The sequence below is a fragment of the Papaver somniferum genome, chromosome 9 (assembly GCF_003573695.1).
Source record: "Papaver somniferum cultivar HN1 chromosome 9, ASM357369v1, whole genome shotgun sequence".
NCBI lineage: Eukaryota > Viridiplantae > Streptophyta > Magnoliopsida > Ranunculales > Papaveraceae > Papaver > Papaver somniferum.
In genome coordinates this window covers 100,131,391-100,147,066 of record NC_039366.1, presented here as the reverse complement: position 1 = coordinate 100,147,066, position 15,676 = coordinate 100,131,391, and the positions used below count along the sequence as shown (strand labels likewise).

At 35.4% G+C, this 15,676-nt stretch overlaps 1 pseudogene; it reads right to left on the bottom strand.

The window, feature by feature from the left end:
• Positions 1-686: 686 nt before the first annotated feature.
• On the bottom strand, positions 687-2,971 carry LOC113312348 (annotated as a pseudogene).
• Between the last annotated feature and the right edge of the window lie 12,705 nt (positions 2,972-15,676).

Genomic DNA, 15,676 nt, shown 5'->3' with positions numbered 1-15,676 from the left:
TATGTAATCTAAACTCTCATTTCAATTATTGAGACATTCTCAGAGGACGCTATGTAGCCGTTATTCACGGACCGATTCACGTCAGAGCAATTCTCAAAGTGATTGAAACTTTTCATGACTTTCGTCACTAGGTGAAGATAAACTTGATCAAAGTGAAACGCTTTACCAGCACATGATTTCGAGATAAAAGATAAGCAATGAATGCTCATCTCGAAATGTCAAATGTGTATGATCTAGTCTATATAGCATACGACTTTTGTCTCATAAGAAGTAGGAGATAGAATAGATAGACTTTTGAGTGATAGATAAGTTCAAATCTCCACATACCTTTTTGTTGATGAAGTTCCACGGTTCCTTGTATAGATCTTTGTCGTTGTATGATGAATCGCCATGAAGTCCTTGAGCTCAACTACGCTTTTCTATCCTAGTCCGAGACTTAGCTATGTAGGATAGAAATCAAGACTTATAGTTTTGATCACTAACATTGACAAACATGCTTGAGATAGCAACGCATGCGAGGTCGGCCGAGCTATGCTCTAACAACACCGAAAAGATTTTTTACTATAATAAAGGATGATGGTGAAACCCCTGAACAAACTGCATCCAGGCTGGGGCAATCATGACTAATGTCACTATCAAAGAAGCATAAAAAATAAGAGAACTCTCAATCACTTTGGAATATGTCTCTTCAGCTGCATGAGTTTGAGGACTAATCCAACCTGACAGCTGGTGATAAATTCGTAGAAAAAAACCATAGAACACAGGAAATACGAGAAGGCTGATCAGGAATCTCCGCAGGAAAGAACAATTAATGCCACATTTACAGGAATTATACTCATCCAAATATTTCATCCAAATCCATTTCTTCGATAGAAAGTTACATGAATAATGGTAATAATCTCACTTCTTTTAAAACCATACTGTTCAAAAAGTAACTCTAGCGAAATGAGAAATGTGTTGAGCTTTGGAAACAAGGAAACTTCCGATTAGGAATGAATTATACAGAGGAATGAATATAAGTAAAATAAATATACTGACAAACCACAAACCTTGGCAAGAGTGTAAGTTATCATGTCACCAAAATAGAGAACAAGGCCAGAAGTCACCAGAAGTGCTTCACCTATGAAGTCATACAAATTGTTAACTTAAGGTATACAAAACCAAGAACCATCTAGGTTCACAAATAGTGACCAGTATTTTTCCAACTATAATTGTCTTTTTCATTTGTAGATCATCTTAATTCTGTCATTGTGAAGGACTTCAAAATGATTAGATATTTTAATTATCAATATTTCTAAATGGGTCATATTGTTTGTCACCCAAGTCCCAACCGATCCTATTTTCCATTTAAGGATGAGATACCTGCTCGATTCTATGTTTTTCAATCACCTAAACAAATTTTATGGTCTACTCAAAAGAGTGTTCAATTAAAACTAGCACGTAGTCACTGAACTCTTGTAATATGCAACCTCGCAACAATGTGACTACTGAAGAAACTAAAGATTGGTTTACAAAGATAGATAGTACTTGGCGAACCTTAAGTGAGTGAGGGGTGATGTTTATTACAAAAACCAATAAATACCTATGGAAGCGCATGATGGGAAAGTGTGAAGAAAATGCTGAATTAACTTCACAGCTGCTAATCCATGACAGAACACCCAAAATAATTTCATCGCTAAATGCGAACCTGCAAAGAAACAGGAACATAGTATTGGCTAAGTCATATCCAATCTATAGAATTTCAGAAACCGAAGGCAATTTACTTCAGCACTTAACCGGAACTGTCTATTTGAAGAAATTGAACAATTAGACATTCCACATAGATCTACAACAAGTTTCATTGTTCTCGATCAAATCTCTTCCATTAAGACATCAGTGTAATAAACTGGTTAGTGTTAACAGATTCAAACTTACCAAAATCAGATTGTCGTGCAAGAGATAAACAACAAACTGCCACATAAACAAACATGTACAATAAGCTAATCTCCGTGCCATGAGATCTCCGAAACCTCAAAAAACTTGTTGCATTGGCCGAATGTCGAATTAAGCAACAAAGGAAAAGAAGCACCCCGAAACAGGTTGCAGATACAACCCAATATTGAACAATCAAATAGTCGAGCTCTGTCCACCAAACAAAACAATATCATCAGACACAATAACAGACAAACTGAAAAGCAACATCACGATTCAAATTCTACCTTGAGGTCCAATATCTTTCGATTCCACCGCTATCGAGAGCTGTATCAACCGAGAAAGCATAACATAAGGTAAAGTAAATGCTCCCAGTAGTATCCCAGAAAAAGCACCTGGCCTAAACAACAACAACAAACCCAATTAAGGAAAATTTTTAAACACAAATCCCTAAATTCTTCTCATTTCATTAAATGCAATTAGAATTTCTGATCATTAATTATTTACAAACCTAGGTTTGAATTGATTCAAGGATTTCAGCGGAGATTTCAATAAACAAACCAGCAAAAGCTAATAAACATAGACCTAAACTTTCATAATAAAGAGATTTTGGTATACAGAAAAGAATACGAGTAAGGAATATAACAACAACTGTTTCTCTCCCCATTGAAGAAAGATACAGCAGAAGTCGCTATTTAGAGAGAAGAAGAAGAAGACGAGAAATCCAGGTGAGCGCCTAGATCCAGACTTGGAAATCAAGAGGCGCACCGAGACTTGTGTTTTTCTTGGGTCTTTGTTTTGAATAACGCGGGTTTGTTTGGTCACCTAATAATCATCATCACATATTCAGAAAGAGCAACAAAAATGGGCGATTATTTGACGGTGCAGATTGTTTTTACAGGTACTTTAACGGTGGTGGTTATAGAGGAATGTGCTTTGAAAAGTGTGATGGAAGGAACACGTGAAATAGTGTAGTTGTTAGCGAAAGCAGACAGGTAGTTGATCAGAAATTACGTTTGAAAGGGTGCAAATAAGAATCCACGAAGAATGTGTGGACCATTTTTGTGACTTACCGTTTGTAGAATATTATGCCGTAAATCAACTCTTTAGTTGTTGATAACAAATTATTTTTGGATGTTCTTGAATTCATTTTTCATTAGGAGTGGAAGTTAAAATGTTGGTAATGTTGTAATATCTTGATTCGCGAATTAGGATTTGCGGGATAAAATCTAAGTAATGATTTAACCTCAAGTTTTTTCAGCATAATTTGATCCAGAGTTGGTAAAAAATTTTGTAATTAAGCTTACTCGAGCGAGGGTAATCCAAGAACGATAGCTAAATGACTGCGACGTGCCTATTGAAAATCTCACGTTGCCGGATAACCACGGTGTCTAAATGGAAACAATATAGACAGAGGGTCGGGACATTAAAAATGGCATCAGACTCAACAATAGGTCACCTGCCGAAGGTTGGAAGGTACACTGGATGGGTTAGGCTAGGTGTTTGTCTCATGAGGGACATAGAACGTCGATGTAAAATCTACTTATCTTAAAATGCATATTGTATAGTAGTACTTTGGTTTTGGTGTTTCCATAATTATCTCACCAGCGATAATTATCGTGAGATTTTTGGAAGAAAGAATCTCACCTGTTTTGGAGAGTTGGCAAAGGATTTATACTAGGAGATTAAGGTCATTTTTCGTATTCTCACGGGAACATAAAACAAAACAGCTACACTAAACCTTTCTCTTTAAAAATCTAGCCGTTGTGAAAGAACAGGAATGAGAAAAACGATTGATTTGAGGCGAGCTACTGTTTCTGGTTAGGATTGTTCTTGCTTCATACCAGGTAGATTATCTAACTCTTATGCTCCTTTCGGTGGGGTCTAATCTCTCTTAAAAAAAATCTATGAAATGTTTAAAAGAAAAAGAAGGAAGAGGATTTGTTAGAGCATTGCTCGGTCGAACTCATAAGTGTTGCTATCTCAAACTTGTTGTAAAATTTAGTTGATCAAAGCTATATCTTGATTTCTAGTCAACATTTAGTCAAGTTTCAGATTAGAATAAAAGTGTGTAGTTGAGTACCAGACATCACTGTTTTCTACCATATGAAGGCGAAGATTAACCGAAACTTTTGGAGAACTTCATCAACAAAAGGTAAGTGAAAACTGAACCACATATTACTCAAGTTTTCACTTTTCTATCTATGAGACAATGTCGCATGACTAAATTAGACATACATGCATAATAGAAATATCGAGTCAAGTTTACGTTGTTTATTGTTTTAGAAATATGTTAATCTTAAGAACATTCATGCTTGATGAATTTGGTTAAGAACAATTTATTGTTTACGACTTAAATTATGATTCAAGATCTAATCATTTGAAAATAGACCGGAACAGTGAAATGTGTCATTGATGTTATTCGAGAATGTTTCAAATCGATTATTAGAGAGATATAAAACTACTGGAAATCTAGATATAAGATAGTATGCATACCAGTTCACATACCGGGACAACTGTTACAAGTCCGGAGCCGCAATACATGTACCCAATACACGTGCCAACGTTGCTATAGTTCGGCAGCGACTTTTTGGTACGCACACCTGTATCCATACCATAAAAATTCTATTGACTCGTGTGCCGCGAAGGTACGCTACCTAGTATGCAAACCAGAACAGATCTGTTGGTTTAAAAGGTACGCATACCCAGTATGCAAATCGAAAAATATTTGTGGATCCCTAAACCCATTTTTGTCTTAAGGGTATACAAACTCGGTACACGTACCATGAAAAAAATACTCACAAACAGGTATGCAGTACACGTACTTACGTTGTCGAGTATCTCATATGCATCAAAATTATTTATATGAGATAATCGTCATTTGAAAAACTCTCTATAAAACACTATCTATACATGTTTGATCAGATTTGTGACTCAAGATTAAAGTCTTAAAGTGTTATATCAAAATAGTTAAGATTATCGTACAATTGGTTAGTTTCGGTTAGCCTTTCATGAACAAGTCATTGTACATGGTTCGATTATGGTTTATCTTAACTAGAGTGTATATTCTGGTAAGTTAATCTCAAGTCAAGTTTTACATCTAACGATGTTTATTGATTGCTTGATTCCAAAGCTACCTTAGCTTAAATCTAAAGCAACCTTGATCTTGAAAGTCTATATAAGGACCTGAAACAACTGGGATCTTTGAATCCCTGACATTATTGTTATGTGTCCTAGTTGTAAACTAGAGTTCTCCTTTCCTTTAAACCTTTCTAGGTTTAGCGCCTAAAAATACTTCACCTAGGGATTCGAGAATCGGGGTACAATTATCTTTATTTCGTTAGTTCGTGTATCCTGATCTTACTTTTATTGTTGAGCCTTTAGCTCCAACAAGCAAGATAGATAGAAATCACAAAGTTTATTCGTCTCAGACTTTGGGATTCCAAAAATATCTACTTGTGAGGTGAATAATAATCTACGTTGATTTTTGGGAGTCACAAGACCGTATTTTGAGGTTCGCTAGACTTTGTTTATTACAATCGATTTTCTAAAACTAGTCTATCACTCAGAAGTCTATTCTATTTTATCTTTTAATGAGACTAAGTCGTATAGCTATATAGACTTTTACATTATACACATTTGATATATCGAACCGAGTTTATCTCACTTAAATATTTCTCGAAATAAGAGTTGGAAGATTTTGGTTTAGCTATGTTCATCCTATTATTGACGAGTTTAGTTGGAAACATTTTATTATTGGAAACAAATATTAAGTCCAAAAATGATCATGTGAAAATTACCTTGAACATCTTATGTGATTTGTGTGAGACAGTCATTTGATGTTAGCTTGGGAAGTTTCGTATCGATCATTCGATCAATTGAAAATTATTTAAAATCTAATGGTATGTATGAGACAACCATTGTCATTTTCTAAGGATGTTTCAATGATTGAAATAAGAGTTTAGAAAAAGTAATTATATATGGATACAATACGGTATGCATACATAGTATGCGAACTGTATTATGATGATTCAGGTCCAGAACTCTTGTTTGCGTACCTATTATGTGAACGGATTTACCTGAGAAAGGTCTGAAACTCTTGTTTGTGAGTATGCGAACGGGTTTACCTGAGTCGGGTCGGAACATTTGTTCGCGAACCGGGTTTGCGAACGGATGGTCAAGGCCAAGGTACGGAGCTGCTGTTCGCGTACCTGGTTGGCGAACAAAGTGGCTGAGTTCTAGAATTGGTATTGTATGATTCTCATACTCATGAACAAAAACATATATCATCTAAGGAATGCACAGTTTAGAAACTGTGGCTTAGTGTTCATGAATTTATTCTTGTATATGTACTTTGTACGATTACGAATCAAAGCCATTCCAATTCAAATGGTTCATAAATATTTATATGAAATGGTGAAAAATTGAACAATTCTATTTGAAACACAATTATATTCATTTGGTTATCTTTCATGATTGATTGATCGTCATATTTGTTCTAGAAGTGTAAGATGAATATGGTTAAGTTAAGGGAATGTTATTTTACCGAGCATTGAGTCCACTGCTTCTGGCATATCGTAATCAAGATGTTCTAACCCAAGGTCATTAGACTGAAGATTAGAAATGGTTAAGGGTGATTTAGGTTCATTGAAGATTGACTCAGCCTCAAAGTAATTCTGATATGTTTCTCTGACTCCTAGTAAGTTTTAAAAGATTCAGTAGAGTGAGAATTTGCTTGATGGATATGAGTGGTAGCTGGTGAAAAACGGGGGTACAACAACCACACCCAATAATTCGTTTAGGAAATCTGTATGGATTAACTCCGATATAATTCCAAGAGAATCGACTAGACAGTCAGACTCAATCAATGGAAATATATCCAAGAGTTGTATCTCGGTTTCTCAAATCAATCTGCAATCGAACAAATAGAAATATGTGAGCCGGATTAATATGAGAAAAGACTTGAACGACACCAAAGAAAAATTTTCAAGTTCCAATTAATTTATATCAACAACCAAATGTTGGATTATCTAATTGATTGAACTACACACAACCTTTGGTATTTTAATTATATAAACAAATATAATGCGGAAAAGAAATAATATAGACACCAAAAATTTTGTTAACGAGGAAACCGCAAATGAAGAAAAACCCTGGGACCAATTCAAGATTTGAACACCATATTGTATTAAGCCGCTACAGCCTCTAGTCTACTGCAAATGAAATTCGGAATGGAATGTAGTTGAGCCTTAATCAATCTCACGCTGATCAAGGTACAGTCGCGTTCCTTACGCCTCTGAATCCTAGCAGGACTTTGCACACTTGATTCCCTTAGTTGATCTCACCCACAACCAAGAGTTTCTACGACCCAAATTCGAAGACTTTAATAAACAAATTTGAAAAAGTGGGGGTACAACAACCATACCCAATATTTCGCTTAGCAATCTGTATGTACAAACTCCAATATACTTTCTAGAGAATCAACTAGATAGTCAGACTCAATCTAGATGAAAAGTATATCAAAGAGTTTATATCTCAATCTCTAGATTTGATATATACTCAAGCAAATAGAAATCTGCGAGTCTTTATCAAATACTAGAGAGATAAGTTGGATGGTACCAAAGACCAATATCCAAGTTTCAACCAATTTAAATCAACAACCAAAAGGTCGGATATTCTAATTGATTGAACAATGCACAACCTGTGATATTTCAATTATATAACAAAATATAATGCGGAAAAGAAAAAATACAGACACCAGAATTTTGTTAACGAGGAAACCGCAAATGCTGAAAACCCCCGGGACCTAGTCAAGATTGAACACACACTGTATTAAGTCGCTACATACACTAGCCTACTCCAAACTAACTTCGATCTGGACTGTAGTTGAACCCCAACCAATATCACACTGATCCAAGGTACAGTTATGCTCCTACGTCTCTGATCCCATCAGGATGCTACGTACTTGATTCCCTTAGCTGATCTCACCCACAACTAAGAGTTCCTACGACCCAAAGTCGAAGACTTTTATAAACAAATCTGTATCACACATAAAAGTCTATGGTAATAGATAAATTCGTCTCCCACGAATATACCTACGAGTTTTGTTCCGTCTTTTGATAAATCAAGGTGAACAAGAACCAATTGATAAACCGGACTTACATTCCCGAAGAACATCCTAGTATTATCAATCACCTCACAATAATCCTAATCGACGCAGCGAAAAAAGATATTGTGGAATCACAAACGATGAGACAAAGTGTTTGTGATTACTTTTCTATCTTGCCTATCGGAGATATAAATCTCGAGCCAATTATTACAATTTTACTCGTAACGATAGAAGATACAAGATCAGATAACACAACTACAAGAAAAATAATATCGGTCTGGCTTTACATTCCCAATAAAGTCTTTAAGTCGTTAACCTGGTTTTAGAAGAAGAAACCAAAGTTTAAAGGAGAATCGACTCTAGCTATGCAACTAGTATCACACGTAAGGTGTGGGGATTAGGTTTCCCAGTTTCTAGAGTTCTCCTTTATATATTCTTTCAAATTAGGGTTTGCAATCAATGTTAGCTTAGTAACAAAGCATTCAATATTCACCGTTAGATGAAAACCTGATTAGATTCAAGCTAATATTTCTCAACCGTTGGGTCGAAAACTTAGCTTGTTACACACAAATGAAATGTCCACTTTTGGGTTTATGTAGCCGTTCCCAAACATTAACATTTGTTGGTTCAACAATAGTTAACCAAATGGTTAGCCATATGATTACTTTCATATCCACCATATTCTTCTTCACCATAACTAATTCAAATGACTCAGATGAACTAGTTAGAGAGTTGTTCAATTGCTTAGATCTTATGTAACTACACAAGACACAATCGAAGCAAAAACGGTTTGATTCACTCGAATCGGTTCATGAACTTTATAGCCACGGTTTGCAAAAGCATTCCTTAGTTTATATAAACATGAGTTCAAGAACAACTGATGTTAGATATAACTTGCTCAAGTTCGCGGACTTAAGCTCACAGAAGGAGTTCAAAAACTCCAACAAAAATTCTCGGGTCGGGAACTTCCGCCAGTTCGCGGACTTGGCTCACGCCACATTCCATTTCTCTTGATCAACAAAGTTCGCAAACTTTGGTTCAAGGAATAAGGACTTACACATATATGTGTTTCCACAACAATGCTTATATCCTACCAATGGTTATGTAATCTAAACTCTCATTTCAATCATTAAAACATTCTCAGAGGACGTTATATAGCCGTTATTCACATACCATTTTTCGTCATAGAAATTTCCAAAGTGATTGAAACATAACATGACATTCGTCACTAGGTAAGATGAATTTGGCTAAAGCGAAAGCTTACCAACACATATTTCGATAAATAGATAGGTGAGTTACACTCGGTTCGAAATAACAAATGTGTATAATGAAAGTCTATATATCAAAACGACTTTTGTCTCAAGAATAGGATATGGACTAGATAGACTTTTGAGTGACAGATAAGTTCAAGTCTCCACATACCTTTTAGTCGATGAATATCCACCAGTAACTTGAGTAGTCCTTCGCCCTGTATGATGATTGCCATGGAGTCTTGAGCCCAACTACACTTTCTATCCTAGTCCGAGACCTTTAGCTATATAGGCTAGAAATCAAGACTTATAGTTTTGATCACTAACATTCAAAAACATGCTTGAGATAGCAACGCATGCGAGTTCGACCGAGCAATGCTCTAACAATCTCCCTCTTTGTCAATGCATGAGAAAACTATTAATACATATGGAATACAAAAAATAAATAAATTAACTTTTGTAGCTCCTATTCCACATGCCTAGTCTTCAAAATTACTCGAAATATTCGTCACTTCCAAGTACTCCAATGATCCCAAAGGTTGTAAGTTTAGTATCATCATTGTTGAAAATCCGTAGCTATAACAATAATAAAAAAATAGTCCTCAATCATTGTTATACAGTGTCATAGTATCATTACACAGCGTCAAAGTCCAATTGTATCACACCTTCAACAACAATACTATGGTGATATGTATCACTCCCCCTTAGTCAATACTCCATCTCACATGGAAACCACTCCCCCTTACATAATGATATGAAAACCATATGTATTTGTAGTGTGAACTACATATTAATTCTCCCCCTTTTTGTCAATAAAATTGGCAAAGGTACAAGAACGGGATCCTAACGAAATTTCCGAAAGAGACATTTCTTGACCAAAAGAAAGCAAAAGTATATCATCTTATTGAGATGCAATCATAAAGCCGAAGCTAAATGCATTCATCAAGGAGTTTGTAAAGATACAAGATAACCCATATAATATTCCACAACCGCACTCCACACAAAGATTTGGCAATTAAGCGCAAGTTCAAAAGAACTCTCCCCCACAAAATGTCATTCCCGAGAGAACAACAAGAGCGACCTTAATTTCGATGGAAAATAAGGATTTCTTTGGACACAGCAAATCACATACAAGTATGAATTTGAACCCAAAATATTCAATTAAACTAACCGCAAGAGAACCCATGATTAATTTAACCGACAAATGTTCAACATAAGTAAACTTATGGAGACTCAAAATATACAATTAGATTAATCACAAGAGAACCCATAATTAATCTAATCGAAATACACAATCAAACTAATCACAAAAGTAATCAATTTAATTGGTCGTGCTCGACATAAGAAAACTTACGGAGCAACAACTAAATAACCAAACAAGATAATTAATTTTGTTGAATATGCTCGACATAAAGTACTTTACGGAACAAAAACATAGCTAATCATGAAAATAATCAACTTGGTCGTCCAATGCTCAACATAAGACACTTTACGGAGCCTCACATTAATATATAAAATATGGACCAGGGAAGATCAATTACTGCGGAGTACACAATCATTCATTCTATTTTCCATCATTATTCGCATAACAACATTCAATAGAAATAATCCTTGAAAACAAAAGATTTTAACCTATCTTCCATCAATAATTGACATAATAGGCTTAACTTTTGTATTTGTCAAAAGTCTATTCATTCTTTTATCAATATATGCATATCGACATACGAAAGACTTTACTTTTGACAAGGTATGGGACAATCATAGTTCACGGACGTAAACACACATATCCCATAACAAATTTGCAATATATAAACCATAAAGATTAACACTGCAAAAATCATCTTCCAAACAAATTTAGAATTTAAATAAATAAATATAAAAAAAATTGAAGATGAAAATCGTTAGCAATAGCTATGTGTACTCACAATAATTGCTATTCCAAACTCTAGTAATCCTTCTCAAAAAAAAGAATAAATTCTCATAAGAAGCTTCCTAGGCATCAAGACAAACTCGTAATGCACATATAAGATGATTTGTCCTTAGAGGGTAGAATCAATCTTTTTCACCCGGATTTACACCAAGAATAGCTACCAAAGGCGTTTAAAAATATTTTATTAACAAAGAAGAACATACAAAGTCATTAACAACCATGCACTGCAGTTCACATAAAATGATTGCGAACATTCAAGAATCCCATAGTAATGCATACTACTGCCCGTTCTTGAACTTCCTTCTTTTTGATTCACCAACAACATTCTTGTAAAAGCTACAATGAGCTTAGAATATTTGTACTCCAAGAATACAAGTGCCCAAGTCTAAGAGAAGTGGAACAGGTGCAACAAAACGGAGCAAAACACTCAAAAAAAAAGAGATAGGACAGATACCAATCTTAACTCATCCAAATTCAGAAATTCTCATCTTCATTTTGAAGAGAAATCAAAGAGTAAGAGAATGCAAAAAGAATGAGGTCATTCCGAGTTCAGACGAAGAAATTACGGCCAAAACAAGTTTACCGAATATCGACGTCTACAGGAAAGTATGTGTACCATGAAGTCCAAACATCCCGAACTATTATTTTCAAACCTAAACATTTAAGAACCTAAAACACATATCAAATTAGGTAGAAAAGAACGATAAGAAAGGTATGTGAATCATTATAAGTTCTCTAAGCAAATAAAAGCACAAATCTTGCTCAAGTTTATAGACATACCTTTTTTAGATGAATCCAGTTGAATTATACAGCCTTACCAAACATAATCGGTGCTCCCCAATTTTCGTGCTTCCCTCACCGTATACATAACATGTCATTCCCTGGTGAGGATGCACTTATAACACAATCAAGTTGCGTTGGGGTGAACAATGTCTTGCTCACCACAAGTGACCTTTGGATTATCATGAAAGAGATCACTTTTAAGACCTTTCACATCCAATTCCATTTATCCAAAAAACTTGTTAACTTCCAACATCATGGATACTGCCTTCTCCATAGTCATGAAATTTTCTGGAAGATCATTCCTTTTCACACTCAAAGCATCATTAGCTTTCTTTGGTACCCACTTCTGAGTGCGTTTAGGAACAACCAGAACCTTCTTCGATAATTGGATTGACTATTCTTTTGCAAGTTAGTCTTTCTCCAATTGGGAGCATCGGATCTTGTCTTCTTCTTTACAAAGTTATTCTTTTGATAATCATTACAATTGTGAAAAGACTTCGTATGACGTTTATAGGCAAATCTAGGATTACCACATCATTGATTACTTTGCCTAAAGGTTGGACGTTTACAACCCGTAATGTCAAGAGTGTTATCCTTAACATATGATCCCGGTTTAATAACTTTTTTTGACACCCAAACAAGAATATCATGAAGTTTTTCATTCCTTATACGAAAACGACATCTCCTTTCCAGGTGACCTTTGTTTTCCACAATAATGACAAATATAAGGAACGTTCTTACCCGGATTCATGTGTGCTAGTTTTGGAGGTTGATATACTTTGCTCTTTTGAACCTTAACTGCCGGTGAAGGTATTTCACTTTTGCCATCAGTGGAAACCTTTTGTTGAGAAGAATCACTATCCTTGACAAATTTTACCTCTTTGATAATACTTGGAGCATCTATTCCCTTATAACCCAATCCTCGTGTATCATGATGATTTTTACTTGCTCCTAGCATAGTGGTTAATTTGCTTGAACAAGTATTGAACTTTTTCAAGTCATCTTCCAACATCTTGATTTTATTAAGAGCAGCAGCTAAATCAGCCTCAAGGCGTTTTTCTCGAGCGAGATAAGCGCTTTCTCTGTCATCAAAACTTGTTTGCTGAGAGTTAAACTTTGCTTCAGATTCTGCAAGTTTCTCTTCCAACAAAAAGTACTTTTGATAAGGATTATCACATTCAAGTGACTTCATACATAGGTTTTCCTCATAATCCTTGAGGATCGATTCGTTAGAACGATTCGAAACATAAACACCTACGTAACATCTTCTCAATTTCTTGTTTTCACGACAGAGAGGAGTCAGAAGAGAAGTGACATGAGAAGTTGTCATCTTCTTCTTTTTTAAAGAATTCAAAACCTTCACATACTCAGAGACTTCCTCATCAACATCTCTATCAATATCTGAATCACCTTCATCAGAAAGTTCATCCAACTGTTCTTCTAGGTGTGTTTCCCAGACTTCAAAAGGTTTTACATTAAGAGAATGTTTAGATACTGACCTAGATGTGACAGTCCTCTCCGGTGAATCCAAGCTTTGAAAATCATCTGGTAAATTATGAACAAGTACGTTATTAGAAATAAACTCGTCCATAATCAGATCGATACAAACACAGACTTATGAGGTCTTAAACGTGTTTGCCTGCTCGGATACCAATTGAAAAAGTGGGGGTACAACAACCACACCCAATATTTCGCTTAGAAATCTGTATGGACAAACTCCAATATACTTTCTAGAGAATCAACTAGACAGTCAGACTCAATCTAGATGAAAAGTATATCAAAGAGTTTATATCTCAATCTCTCGATTTGATATATACTCAAGCAAATAGAAATCTGCGAGTCTTTATCAAATACTAGAGAGATAAGTTGGATGGTACCAAAGACCAATATCCAAGTGTCAATCAATTTAAATCAACAACCAAAAGGTCGGATATTCTAATTGATTGAACAACACACAACCTGTGATATTTCAATTATATAACAAAATATAATGCGGAAAAGAAATAACACAGATACCAGAATTTTGTTAACGAGGAAACCGCAAATGCAGAAAAACCCCGGGACCTAGTCCAGATTGAACACACATTGTATTAAGCCGCTACAGACACTAGCCTACTCCAAACTAACTTCGGTCAGGACTGTAGTTGAACCCCAATCAATCTCACACTGATCCAAGGTACAGTTATGCTCCTACGTCTCTGATCCAAGGAGGATGCTACGTACTTGATTCCCTTAGCTGATCTCACCCACAACTAAGAGTTGCTACGACCCAAAGTCGAAGACTTTAATAAACAAATCTGTATCACACAGAAAAGTCTACGATAATAGATAAATCCGTCTCCCACGAATATACTTACGAGTTTTGTTTCGTCTTTTGATAAATCAAGGTGAACATGAACCAATTGATAAACCAGACTTATATTCCCGAAGAACAGCCTAGTATTATCAATCGCCTCACAATAATCTTAATTGACGCAGCGAAAAAAGATATTGTGGAATCACAAACGATGATACGAAGTGTTTGTGATTACTTTTCTATCTTGCCTATAGGAGATATAAAAATCGAGCCAATTATTACAATTGTACTCGTAACAATATAAGATGCAAGATCAGATCACACAACTACAAGATAAGTAGTATCGGTATGGCTTCACAATCCAAATGAAGTCTTTAAGTCGTTAACCTGGTTTTAGAAGAAGAAACCAAAGGTTAAAGGAGAATCGACTCTAGTTATGCAACTAGTATCACACGTAAGGTGTGGGGATTAGGTTTCCCAGTTGCTAGAGTTCTCCTTTATATAGTTTTTCAAATCAGGGTTTGCAATAATGTTAGCTTGGTAACAAAGCATTCAATATTCACCGTTAGATGAAAACCTAATTAGATTCAAGCTAATATTTCTCAACCGTTGGATCGAAAACTTAGCTTGTTACACACAAATGAAATGTCCAATTTTGGGTTTATGTAGCCGTTCCCAAACATTAACATTTGTTGGTTCAACAATAGTTAACTAAATGGTTAGCCATATGATTACTTTCGTATCCACCATATTCTTCTTCACCATAACTAGTTCAAATGACTCATATGAACTAGTTAGAGAGTTGTTTAATTGCTTAGATCTTATGTAACTACACAAGACACAATCGAAGCAAAAACGGTTTGATTCACTCGAAACGGTTCATGAACTTTGAAAAAGCGGGGGTCTAACAACACTACCCAATATTTTGCTTAGCAATCTGTATGGAATAACTTCGAAATACTTTGCTAGAGAATCAACTAGACAGTCATACTCAATCTAGATAAAAGTATCTCAAGGAGTTAATATCTCTCTCTTGATTTGATTTTTACTCAAGCTAAAAACAATAGCGAGTCTTTATCAAATACAAGGAATAACTTGGACGGCACCAAAGACCAATGTCCAAGTGTTAATCAATGAAATCGACAACCACAAGGTCGGATCTCCAATCGATTAACCTTTAACGCACAACTTGTATTATTTCAATTATAAAGATAAACAATATAATGCGGAATATGAAATAACACAGACACCAGAAATTTTGTTAACGAGGAAACCGCAAATGCAGAAAAACCCCGGGACCTAGTCCAGATTAAATACACACTGTATTAAGCCGCTATAGACACTGGCCTACTCCAAGCTAACTTCGGAATGGACTATAGTTGAACCCCAATCAGTCT